The sequence below is a fragment of the Phalangium opilio genome, unplaced genomic scaffold, assembly GCF_054372755.1.
Source record: "Phalangium opilio isolate 3A_F unplaced genomic scaffold, DU_Popi_V2 ptg000024l_1, whole genome shotgun sequence".
NCBI lineage: Eukaryota > Metazoa > Arthropoda > Arachnida > Opiliones > Phalangiidae > Phalangium > Phalangium opilio.
Genome location: NW_028324155.1, coordinates 11,371,432 through 11,382,399, shown reverse-complemented (window position 1 = coordinate 11,382,399; position 10,968 = coordinate 11,371,432). Strand labels below are relative to the sequence as shown.

The 10,968-nt window shown below is 35.0% G+C and overlaps 2 non-coding genes and 19 pseudogenes across 2 annotated transcripts; 8 read left to right on the top strand and 13 right to left on the bottom strand.

The window, feature by feature from the left end:
* Positions 1–2,353: 2,353 nt before the first annotated feature.
* LOC149693232 (5S ribosomal RNA) lies at positions 2,354–2,472 on the top strand (annotated as a pseudogene).
* Positions 2,473–2,608: 136 nt separating this feature from the next.
* LOC149693231 (5S ribosomal RNA) lies at positions 2,609–2,727 on the top strand (annotated as a pseudogene).
* A 117-nt stretch (positions 2,728–2,844) lies between these two features.
* LOC149693230 (5S ribosomal RNA) lies at positions 2,845–2,963 on the top strand (annotated as a pseudogene).
* A 428-nt stretch (positions 2,964–3,391) lies between these two features.
* LOC149693229 (5S ribosomal RNA) lies at positions 3,392–3,510 on the bottom strand (annotated as a pseudogene).
* A 120-nt stretch (positions 3,511–3,630) lies between these two features.
* LOC149693228 (5S ribosomal RNA) lies at positions 3,631–3,749 on the bottom strand (annotated as a pseudogene).
* Positions 3,750–3,884: 135 nt separating this feature from the next.
* On the bottom strand, positions 3,885–4,003 carry LOC149693227 (5S ribosomal RNA; annotated as a pseudogene).
* A 366-nt stretch (positions 4,004–4,369) lies between these two features.
* LOC149693226 (5S ribosomal RNA) lies at positions 4,370–4,488 on the bottom strand (annotated as a pseudogene).
* Positions 4,489–4,625: 137 nt separating this feature from the next.
* On the bottom strand, positions 4,626–4,744 carry LOC149693225 (5S ribosomal RNA; annotated as a pseudogene).
* Positions 4,745–4,865: 121 nt separating this feature from the next.
* LOC149693224 (5S ribosomal RNA) lies at positions 4,866–4,968 on the bottom strand (annotated as a pseudogene).
* A 122-nt stretch (positions 4,969–5,090) lies between these two features.
* LOC149693223 (5S ribosomal RNA) lies at positions 5,091–5,209 on the bottom strand (annotated as a pseudogene).
* A 363-nt stretch (positions 5,210–5,572) lies between these two features.
* LOC149693222 (5S ribosomal RNA) lies at positions 5,573–5,691 on the bottom strand. The gene has a single exon (XR_016383035.1). It is a non-coding gene; the product is annotated as a 5S ribosomal RNA (ribosomal RNA).
* A 122-nt stretch (positions 5,692–5,813) lies between these two features.
* Positions 5,814–5,932, bottom strand: LOC149693221 (5S ribosomal RNA; annotated as a pseudogene).
* A 362-nt stretch (positions 5,933–6,294) lies between these two features.
* LOC149693220 (5S ribosomal RNA) lies at positions 6,295–6,413 on the bottom strand (annotated as a pseudogene).
* A 362-nt stretch (positions 6,414–6,775) lies between these two features.
* On the bottom strand, positions 6,776–6,894 carry LOC149693219 (5S ribosomal RNA). Its single transcript, XR_016383226.1, has one exon. It is a non-coding gene; the product is annotated as a 5S ribosomal RNA (ribosomal RNA).
* Positions 6,895–7,016: 122 nt separating this feature from the next.
* Positions 7,017–7,136, bottom strand: LOC149693218 (5S ribosomal RNA; annotated as a pseudogene).
* A 122-nt stretch (positions 7,137–7,258) lies between these two features.
* Positions 7,259–7,378, bottom strand: LOC149693217 (5S ribosomal RNA; annotated as a pseudogene).
* Positions 7,379–7,511: 133 nt separating this feature from the next.
* Positions 7,512–7,630, top strand: LOC149693216 (5S ribosomal RNA; annotated as a pseudogene).
* A 137-nt stretch (positions 7,631–7,767) lies between these two features.
* LOC149693215 (5S ribosomal RNA) lies at positions 7,768–7,886 on the top strand (annotated as a pseudogene).
* A 138-nt stretch (positions 7,887–8,024) lies between these two features.
* LOC149693214 (5S ribosomal RNA) lies at positions 8,025–8,144 on the top strand (annotated as a pseudogene).
* A 572-nt stretch (positions 8,145–8,716) lies between these two features.
* LOC149693213 (5S ribosomal RNA) lies at positions 8,717–8,836 on the top strand (annotated as a pseudogene).
* A 1,503-nt stretch (positions 8,837–10,339) lies between these two features.
* On the top strand, positions 10,340–10,458 carry LOC149693212 (5S ribosomal RNA; annotated as a pseudogene).
* Positions 10,459–10,968: the final 510 nt, after the last annotated feature.

Below are 10,968 nucleotides of genomic sequence, written 5' to 3'. Positions count from 1 at the left end.
AAAGCAAAAAGTACAAAAAAAAATGGTTTCAGTGGTTATATTTGAAAATAGTGAAAAAATTCTCAAAATGTGCTTCTCTGGCCGAGAAACGTCGATTTTGAAAATGTTATTAAAAATAAAGGTACATTTTTATTTATTGATCAATCGAAATGAAATCACTTTTAGTGAGTATTTTATAGGTAATTAATTTGAATTCGGTCAAATATTTTCCAGAAAAAAATGCATTAAAAAGTGTACCGAAAAAATCGGATGTTTTTTTTCTTCAAGATGCAAAATCCGTGACAACGATTTCTTATTGAAAATTGAATTTGAACAGTTTTTTGAATGAATATCGTTATATTTGCTTGAATTAAAGCAAAAAGTACAAAAATAGTGGTTTCAGTGGTTATATTTTAAAATAGTGAAAAAATTCTCAAAATGTGCTTCTCTGGCCGAGAAACGTCGATTTTGAAAATGTTATTAAAAATAAAGGTACATTTTTATTTATTGATCAATCGATATGAAATCACTTTTAATGAGTATTTTATAGGTAAATAAGCTGAATTCGGTCAAAAATTTGTCCAGAAAAAAATTCATTAAAAAGTGTACCGAAAAAATCGCATGTTTTTTTCTTCCAGATACAAAATCCGTGACTACGATTTCTTATGGAAATTGAATTTTTACAGTTTTTTGGATGAATATCGTTATATTTGCTTGAATTAAAGCAAAAAAAAACAAAAATAATGGTTTCAGTGGTTATATTTTAAAATAGTGAAAAAATTCTCAAAATGTGCTTCTCTGGCCGAGAAACGTCGATTTTGAAAATGTTATTAAAACTCGAGGTACATTTTTATTTATTGATCAATCGATATGAAATCACTTTTAATGCGTATTTTATAGGTAAATAAGCTGAATTCGGTCAAACATTTGTCCAGAAAAAAATTCATTAAAAAGTGTACCGAAAAAATCGCATGTTTTTTTCTTCAAGATACAAAATCCGTGACAACGATTTCTTATTGAAAATTGAATTTGAACAGTTTTTTGAATGAATATCGTTATATTTGCTTGAATTAAAGCAAAAAGAACAAAAAAAATGGTTTCAGTGGTTATATTTGAAAATAGTGAAAAAATTCTCAAAATGTGCTTCTCTGGCCGAGAAACGTCGATTTTGAAAATGTTATTAAAAATAAAGGTTCATTTTTATTTATTGATCAATCGAAATGAAATCACTTTTAGTGAGTATTTTATAGGTAATTAATTTGAATTCGGTCAAATATTTTCCAGAAAAAAATGCATTAAAAAGCGTACCGAAAAAATCGCATGTTTTTTTTCTTCAAGATGCAAAATCCGTGACAACGATTTCTTATTGAAAATTGAATTTGAACAGTTTTTTGAATGAATATCGTTATATTTGCTTGAATTAAAGCAAAAAGAACAAAAATAGTGGTTTCAGTGGTTATATTTTAAAATAGTGAAAAAATTCTCAAAATTTGCTTCGCTGGCCGAGAAACGTCGATTTTGAAAATGTAATTAAAAATCGAGGTTCAATTTTATTTATTGATCAATCGAGATGAAATCACTTTTAATGAGTATTTTATAGATAATAAAGCTGAATTCGGTCAAAAATTTGTCCAGAAAAAAATGCATTCAAAAGTGTACCGAAAAAATCGCATGTTTTTTTTCTTCAAGATACAAAATCCGTGACAACGATTTCTTATTGAAAATTGAATTTGAACAGTTTTTTGAATGAATATCGTTATATTTGCTTGAATTAAAGCAAAAAAAACAAAAATAATGGTTTCAGTGGTTATATTTTAAAATAGTGAAAAAATTCTCAAAATGTGCTTCTCTGGCCGAGAAACGTCGATTTTGAAAATGTTATTAAAAATAAAGGTACATTTTTATTTATTGATCAATCGAAATGAAATCACTTTTAGTGAGTATTTTATGCAAATAAAATAAACATTTTTGAATTGAATTGAATTGATTGAATTGACACTACGTGCCGTTGGCTTTTTCACTTTTTTTTCACTTTTAAATTCCAATAGATATGAAAAAAGCAAACTTATTTTCTTTTTGTTATTGTTTGAAAAGATGAAGGTTAATTTGTCTCACTTAATTTAAATTCGAATTATTAACTAGCACTCTCGGAAACGGCCATATCACGCTGAAAAAAACGGTTCTCCTCCGATCACCGAAGTTAAGCAGCGTCGAGCGCAGTCAGTACTTGGGAACACTGCGTGCCGTTGGCTTTTTCCTTCTTGTTTCCTCTTTAAAATTCCACCAGATATGAAAAAAGCAAACATATCTTCTTTTTGTTATTGTTTTTTAAAGATGAACGTTAATTAAATTCAAATTATTAACTAGCACTCTCGGCAACGGCCATATCACGCTGAATATATCGGTTTTCGTCCGATCACCGAAGTTAAGCAGCGTCGAGCGCAGTCAGTACTTGGGAGGGAGACCACTTAGGAACACTGCGTGCCGTTGGCTTTTTCACTTTTTTTTTCCTCTTTTAAATTCCAATAGATATAAAAAACCAAACTTTTTTCTTTTTGTTATTGTTTTGAAAAGATGAAGGTTAATTTGTCTCACTTAATTTAAATTCGAATTATTAACTAGCACTCTCGGCAACGGCCATAACACGCTGGAAACACCGGTTCTAGTCCTATCACCGAAGTTAAGCAGCGTCGAGCGCAGTCAGTACTTGGGAGGGAGACCACTTAGGAACACTGCGTGCCGTTGGTTTTTCACTTTTTTTCCACTTTTAAATTCCAATAGATATGAAAAAAGCAAACATATCTTTTTGTTATTGTTTTATAAAGATGAAGGTTAATTAAATTCAAATTATTAAATAGCACTCTCGGCAACGGCCATATCGCGCTGAAAACACCGGTTCTTGTCCGATCACCGAAGTTAAGCAGCGTCGAGCGCAGTCAGTACTTGGGATGGAGACCACTTAGGAACACTGCGTAACGTTGGCTTTTTCACTTTTTTTTCCACTTTTATATTCCAATAGATATGAAAAAAGCAAACTTATTTTCTTTTTGTTATTGTTTTAAAAAGATGAAGGTTAATTTGTCTCACTTAATTTAAGCAAACATTATCAAAAAGATGATATGTTTGCTTTTTTATATCTGGTGGAATTTAAAAGAGGAAACAAAAGTGAAAAAGCCAACGGCACGCAGAGTTTCCAAGTACTGACTGCGCTCGACGCTGCTTAACTTCGGTGATAGGACTAGAACCGGTGTTTTCAGCGTGATATGGCCGTCGCCGAGAGTGCTAGTTAATAATTCGAATTTAAATTAAGTGAGACAAATTAACCTTCATTTTTTTAAAACAATAACAAAAAGAAAATATGTTTGCTTTTTTTAAATTTATTGGAATATAAAAGTGGAAAAAAAAGTGAAAAAGCCAACGGCACGCAGTGATCCTAAGTGGTCTCCCTCCCAAGTACTGACTGCGCTCGACGCTGCTTAACTTCGGTGATCGGACGAGAACCGGTGTTTTCAGCGTGATATGCCCGTTGCCCAGAGTGCTATTTAATAATTTGAATTTAATTAACCTTCATCTTTATAAAACAATAACAAAAAGAAGATATGTTTGCTTTTTTCATATCTATTGGAATTTAATAGTGGAAAAAAAGTGAAAAACCAACGGCACGCGGTGTTCCTAAGTGGTCTCCCTCCCAAGTACTGACTGCGCTCGACGCTGCTAAACTTCGGTGATAGGACTAGAACCGGTGTTTTCAGCGTGATATGGCCGTTGCCGAGAGTGCTAGTTAATAATTCGAATTTAAATTAAGTGAGACAAATTAACCTTCATCTTTTTAAAACAGTAACAAAAAGAAAATATGTTTGCTTTTTTCATATCTATTGGATTTTAAAAGAGGAAAAAAAATTAAAAGCCAACGGCACGCAGTGTTCCTAAGTGGTCTCCCTCCCAAGTACTGACTGCGCTCGACGCTGCTTAACTTCGATGATCGGACGAGAACCGGTGTACTCAGCGTGATATGGCCGCTGCCGAGAGTGCTGTTTAATAATTTGAATTTAATTAACCTTAATCTTTATAAAACAATAACAAAAAGAAGATATGGTTGCTTTTTTATATCTGGTGGAATTTAAAAGAGGAAACAAAAGTGAAAAAGCCAACGGCACGCAGAGTTTCCAAGTACTGACTGCGCTCGACGCTGCTTAACTTCGGTGATCGGACAAGAACCGCTTTTTTCAGCGTGATACTGATATGGCCGTTGCCGAGAGTGCTAGTTAATAATTCGAATTTAAATTAAGTGAGACAAATTAAACTTCATCTTTTTAAAACAATAACAAAAAGAAAATAAGTTTGCTTTTTTCATATTTATTGGAATTTAAAAGTGGAAAAAAAAGTGAAAGACCAACGGCACGCATTGTTCCTAAGTGGTCTCCCTCCCAAGTACTGACTGCCCTCGACGCTGCTTAACTTCGGTGATAGGACTAGAACCGGTGTTTTCAGCGTGATATGGCCGTTGCCGAGAGTGCTAGTTAATAATTCGAATTTAAATTAAGTGAGACAAATTAACCTTCATCTTTTTAAAACAGTAACAAAAAGAAAATAAGTTTGCTTTTTTCATATCTATTGGAATTTAAAAGAGGAAAAAAAAGTGAAAAAACCAACGGCAGGCAGTGTTCCTAAGTGGTCTCCCTCCCAAGTACTGACTGCGATCGACGCTGCTTAACTTCGGTGATCGGACGAGAACCGGTGTTGTCAGCGTGATATGGCCGTTGCCGAGAGTGCTATTTAATAATTTGAATTTAATTAACCTTCATCTTTATAAAACAATAACAAAAAGAAGATATGTTTGCTTTTTTATATCTGGTGGAATTAGAAAGAGGAAACAAAAGTGAAAAAGCCAACGGCACGCAGTGTTCCCAAGTACTGACCGCGCTCGACGCTGCTTAACTTCGGTGATCGGACGGGAACCGGTGTATTCAGCGTGATATGGCCGTTGCCGAGAGTGCTAGTTAATAATTTGAATTTAATTAACTTTCATCTTTATAAAACAATATCAAAAAGAAGATATGTTTGCTTTTTTCATATCTGGAGGAATTTAAAAGAGGAAACAAAAAGGAAAAAGCCAAAGGCACGCAGTGTTCCTAAGTGGTCTCCCTCCCAAGTACTGACTTTGCTCGACGCTGCTTAACTTCGATGATCGGACGAGAACCGGTGTATTCAGCGTGATATGGCCGTTGCCGAGAGTGCTTGTTAATAATTTGAATTTAATTCACTTTCATCTTTATAAAACAATATCAAAAAGAAGATATGTTTGCTTTTTACATATCTGGTGGAATTTAAAAGAGGAAACAAATAGGAAAAAGCCAAAGGCACGCAGTGTTCCCAAGTACAGACTGCGCTCGACGCTGCTTGACTTCGGTGATCGGACAAGAACCGTTTTTTCCAGCGTGATATGGCCGTTGCCGAGAGTGCTAGTTAATAATTCGAATTTAAATTAAGTGAGACAAATTAAACTTCATCTTTTTAAAACAATAACAAAAAGAAAATAAGTTTGCTTTTTTCATATCTATTGGAATTTAAAAGAGGAAAAAAAAAGTGAAAAAGCCAACGGCACGCAGTGTTCCTAAGTGGTCTCCCTCCCAAGTACTGACTGCGCTCGACGCTGCTTAACTTCGGTGATCGGACGGGAACCGGTGTATTCAGCGTGATATGGCCGTTGCCGAGAGTGCTAGTTAATAATTTGAATTTAATTAACTTTCATCTTTATAAAACAATATCAAAAAGAAGATATGTTTGCTTTTTTCATATCTGGAGGAATTTAAAAGAGGAAACAAAAAGGAAAAAGCCAAAGGCACGCAGTGTTCCTAAGTGGTCTCCCTCCCAAGTACTGACTGCGCTCGACGCTGCTTAACTTCGATGATCGGACGAGAACCGGTGTATTCAGCGTGATATGGCCGTTGCCGAGAGTGCTTGTTAATAATTTGAATTTAATTCACTTTCATCTTTATAAAACAATATCAAAAAGAAGATATGTTTGCTTTTTACATATCTGGTGGAATTTAAAAGAGGAAACAAACAGGAAAAAGCCAAAGGCACGCAGTGTTCCCAAGTACAGACTGCGCTCGACGCTGCTTGACTTCGGTGATCGGACAAGAACCGTTTTTGCCAGCGTGATATGGCCGTTGCCGAGAGTGCTAGTTAATAATTCGAATTTAAATTAAGTGAGACAAATTAAACTACATCTTTTTAAAACAATAACAAAAAGAAAATAAGTTTGCTTTTTTCATATCTATTGGAATTTAAAAGAGAAAAAAAAAGTGAAAAAACCAACGACAGGCAGTGTTCCTAAGTATTCTCCCTCCCAAGTACTGACTGCGATCGACGCTGCTTAACTTCGGTGATCGGACGAGAACCGGTGTTGTCAGCGTGATATGGCCGTTGCTGAGAGTGCTATTTAATAATTTGAATTTAATTAACCTTCATCTTTATAAAACAATAACAAAAAGAAGATATGTTTGCTTTTTTATATCTGGTGGAATTTAAAAGAGGAAACAAAAGTGAAAAAGCCAACGGCACGCAGAGTTTCCAATTACTGGCTGCGCTCGACGCTGCTTAACTTCGGTGATAGGACTAGAACCGGTGTTTTCAACGTGATATGGCCGTTGCCGAGAGTGCTAGTTAATAATTCGAATTTAAATTAAGTGAGACAAATTAACCTTCATCTTTTTAAAACAATAACAAAAAGAAAATAAGTTTGCTTTTTTCATATCTATTGGAATTTAAAAGAGGAAAAAAAAAGTGAAAAAGCCAACGGCACGCAGTGTTCCTAAGTGGTCTCCCTCCCAAGTACTGACTGCGCTCGACGCTGCTTATCTTCGGTGATCGGACGAGAACCGGTGTATTCAGCGTGATATGGCCGTTGCCGAGAGTGCTAGTTAATAATTTGAATTTAATTAACTTTCATCTTTATAAAACAATAACAAAAAGAAAATATGTTGGCTTTTTTCATATCTATTGGAATATAAAAGTGGAAAAAAAAGTGAAAAAGCCAACGGCACGCAGTGTTCCAAAAGTGGTCTCCCTCCCAAGTACTGACTGCGCTCGACGCTTCTTAACTTTGGTGATCGGACGAGAACCGGTGTTTTCAGCGTGTTATGGCCGTTGCCAAGAGTGCTATTTAATAATTTGAATTTATTTAACCTTCATCTTTATAAAACAATAACAAAAAGAAGATATGTTTGCTTTTTTCATATCTATTGGAATTTAAAAGTGGAAAAAAGAGTGAAAAAGCCAACGGCATGCAGTGTTCCAAAAGTGGTCTCGCTCCCAAGTACTGACTGCGCTCGACGTTGCTTCACTTCGGTGATCGGACGAGAACCGGTGTTTTCAGCGTGATATGGCCGTTGCCTAGAGTGAATGATAATAATTCGAATTTAAATTAAGTAAGACAATTTGACCTTCATCTTTTTAAAACAATAACAAAAAGATGAAGGTCAATTTGTCTCACTTAATTTAAATTCGAATTATTATCTAGCACTCTCAGCAACGGCCATATCATGCTGAATACACCGGTTCTCGTCCGATCACCGAAGTTAAGAAGCGTCGAGCGCAGTCAGTACTTCGGAGGGAGACCACTGAGGAACACTGCGTGCCGTTGGCTTTTTCACTTTTTTTTCCTTTTTTAAATTCCAATAGATATGAAAAAAGCAAACTTATTTTCTTTTTGTTATAGTTTTAAAAAGATGAAGATTAATTTGTCTCACTTAATTTAAATTCGAATTATTAACTAGCACTCTCGGCAACGTCCATATCACGCTGAAAACAACGGTTCTCGTCCGATCACCGAAGTTAAGCAGCGTCGAGCGCAGTCAGTACTTGGGAGGGAGACCATTTAAGAACACTGCGTGCCGTTGGCTTTTTTAATTTTATTTTCCTCTTTTAAATTCCAATAGATATGATAAAAGCAAACATATTTTCTTTTTGTTATTGTTTTAAAAAGATGAAGGTCAAATTGTCTCACTTAATTTAAATTCGAATTATTATCTAGCACTCTAGGCAACGGCCATATCACTCTGAAAACACCGGTTCTCGTCCGATCACCGAAGTTAAGCAGCGTCAAGCGCAGTCTGTACTTGGGAGCGAGACCACTTTTGGAACACTGCGTGCCGTTGGCTTTTTCACTTTTTTTTCCACTTTTAAATTCCAATAGATATGAAAAAACCAAACATATCTTTTTTTTGTTATTGTTTTATAAAGATGAAATTTAATTAAATTCAAATTATTAAATAGCACTTTCGGTAACGGCCATATCACGCTGAAAACAACGGTTCTCGTCCGATCACCGAAGTTAAGCAGCGTCGAGCGCAGTCAGTACTTGGAAACACTGCGTGACGTTGGCTTTTTCACTTTTATATCCTCTTTTAAATTCCACCAGATATGAAAAAACCAAACATATCTTCTTTATGATATTGTTTTATAAAGATGAAAGTTAATTAAATTTAAATTATTAAATAGCACTTTAGGTAACGGCCATATCACGTTGAAAACAACGGTTCTCGTCCGATCACCGAAGTTCAGCAGCGTCAAGCGCAGTCAGTACTTGGAAACACTGTGTGACGTTGGATTTTTCACTTTTATATCCTTTTTTAAATTCCACCAGATATGAAAAAACCAAACATATCTTCTTTTTGATATTGTTTTATAAAGATGAAAGTTAATTAAATTCAAATTATTAAATAGCACTTTCGGTAACGGCCATATTACGCTGAAAACAACGGTTCTCGTCCAATCACCGAAGTTAAGCAGCGTTGAGCGCAGTCAGTACTTGGGAGGGAGACCACTTTTTTAACACTGCGTGCCGTTGGCTTTTTAATTTTTTTTTCCTCTTTTAAATTCCAATAGGTATGAAAAAAGCAAAAATATTTTCTTTTTGTTATTGTTTTAAAAAGATGAAGGTCAATTTGTCTCACTTAATTTAAATTCGAATTATTATCTAGTACTCTCGGCAACGGCCATATCACTCTGAAAAAAACGGTTCTCGTCCGATCACCGAAGTTAAGCAGCGTCGAGCGCAGTCAGTACTTGGGAACACAGCGTGCCGTTGGCTTTTTCCTTTTTGTTTCCCCTTTTAAAATCCACCAGATATGAAAAAAGCAAACATATCTTCTTTTTGTTATTGTTTTATAAAGATGAAGTTTAATTGAATTCAAATTATTAAATAGCACTTTCGGTAACGGCCATATCACGCTGAAAACAACGGTTCTCGTCCGATCACCGAAGTTAAGCAGCGTCGAGCGCAGTCAGTACTTGGAAACACTGCGTGACGTTGGCTTTTTCACTTTTATATCCTCTTTTAAATTCCACCAGATATGAAAAAACCAAACATATCTTCTTTATGATATTGTTTTATAAAGATGAAAGTTAATTAAATTTAAATTATTAAATAGCACTTTAGGTAACGGCCATATCACGTTGAAAACAACGGTTCTCGTCCGATCACCGAAGTTCAGCAGCGTCAAGCGCAGTCTGTACTTGGGAGCGAGACCACTTTTGGAACACTGCGTGCCGTTGGCTTTTTCACTTTTTTTTCCACTTTTAAATTCCAATAGATATGAAAAAACCAAACATATCTTTTTTTTGTTATTGTTTTATAAAGATGAAATTTAATTAAATTCAAATTATTAAATAGCACTTTCGGTAACGGCCATATCACGCTGAAAACAACGGTTCTCGTCCGATCACCGAAGTTAAGCAGCGTCGAGCGCAGTCAGTACTTGGAAACACTGCGTGACGTTGGCTTTTTCACTTTTATATCCTCTTTTAAATTCCACCAGATATGAAAAAACCAAACATATCTTCTTTATGATATTGTTTTATAAAGATGAAAGTTAATTAAATTTAAATTATTAAATAGCACTTTAGGTAACGGCCATATCACGTTGAAAACAACGGTTCTCGTCCGATCACCGAAGTTCAGCAGCGTCAAGCGCAGTCAGTACTTGGAAACACTGTGTGACGTTGGATTTTTCACTTTTATATCCTTTTTTAAATTCCACCAGATATGAAAAAACCAAACATATCTTCTTTTTGATATTGTTTTATAAAGATGAAAGTTAATTAAATTCAAATTATTAAATAGCACTTTCGGTAACGGCCATATCACGCTGAAAAAACGGTTCTCGTCCGATCACCGAAGTTAAGCAGCGTCGAGCGCAGTCAGTACTTGGGAACACAGCGTGCCGTTGGCTTTTTCCTTTTTGTTTCCCCTTTTAAAATCCACCAGATATGAAAAAAGCAAACATATCTTCTTTTTGTTATTGTTTTATAAAGATGAAGTTTAATTGAATTCAAATTATTAACTAGCACTCGCGGCAACGGCCATATCATGCTGAATACACCGGTACTCGTCCGATCACCGAAGTTAAGCAGCGTCGAGCGCAGTCAGTACTTGGGAGGGAGAACACTTAGGAACACTGCGTGCCGTTGGCTTTTAATTTTTTTTTCCTCTTTTAAATTCCAATAGATATGAAAAAAGCAAACTTATTTTCTTTTGTTATTGTTTTAAAAAGATGAAGGTCAATTTGTCTCACATAATTTAAATTCGAATTATTAACTAGCACTCTCGGCAACGGCCATATCACGCTGAAAAAAACGGTTCTCGTCCGATCACCGAAGTTAAGCAGCGTCGAGCGCAGTCAGTACTTGGGAACACTGCATGCCTTTGGCTTTTTCCTTTATGTTTCCTCTTTTAAATTCCACCAGATATGAAAAAAGCAAACATATCTTCTTTTTGATATTGTTTTATAAAGATGAAAGTGAATTAAATTCAAATTTTTAATTTCAATGGTTATATTTTAAAATATAAATGTGCTTCTCTGGCCGAGAAACGTCGATTTTGAAAAATGTTATTAAAAATAAAGGTACATTTTAATCTATTGATCAATCGATATGAAATCACTTTTAATGAGTATTTTATAGGTAAATAAGCTGAATTCGGTC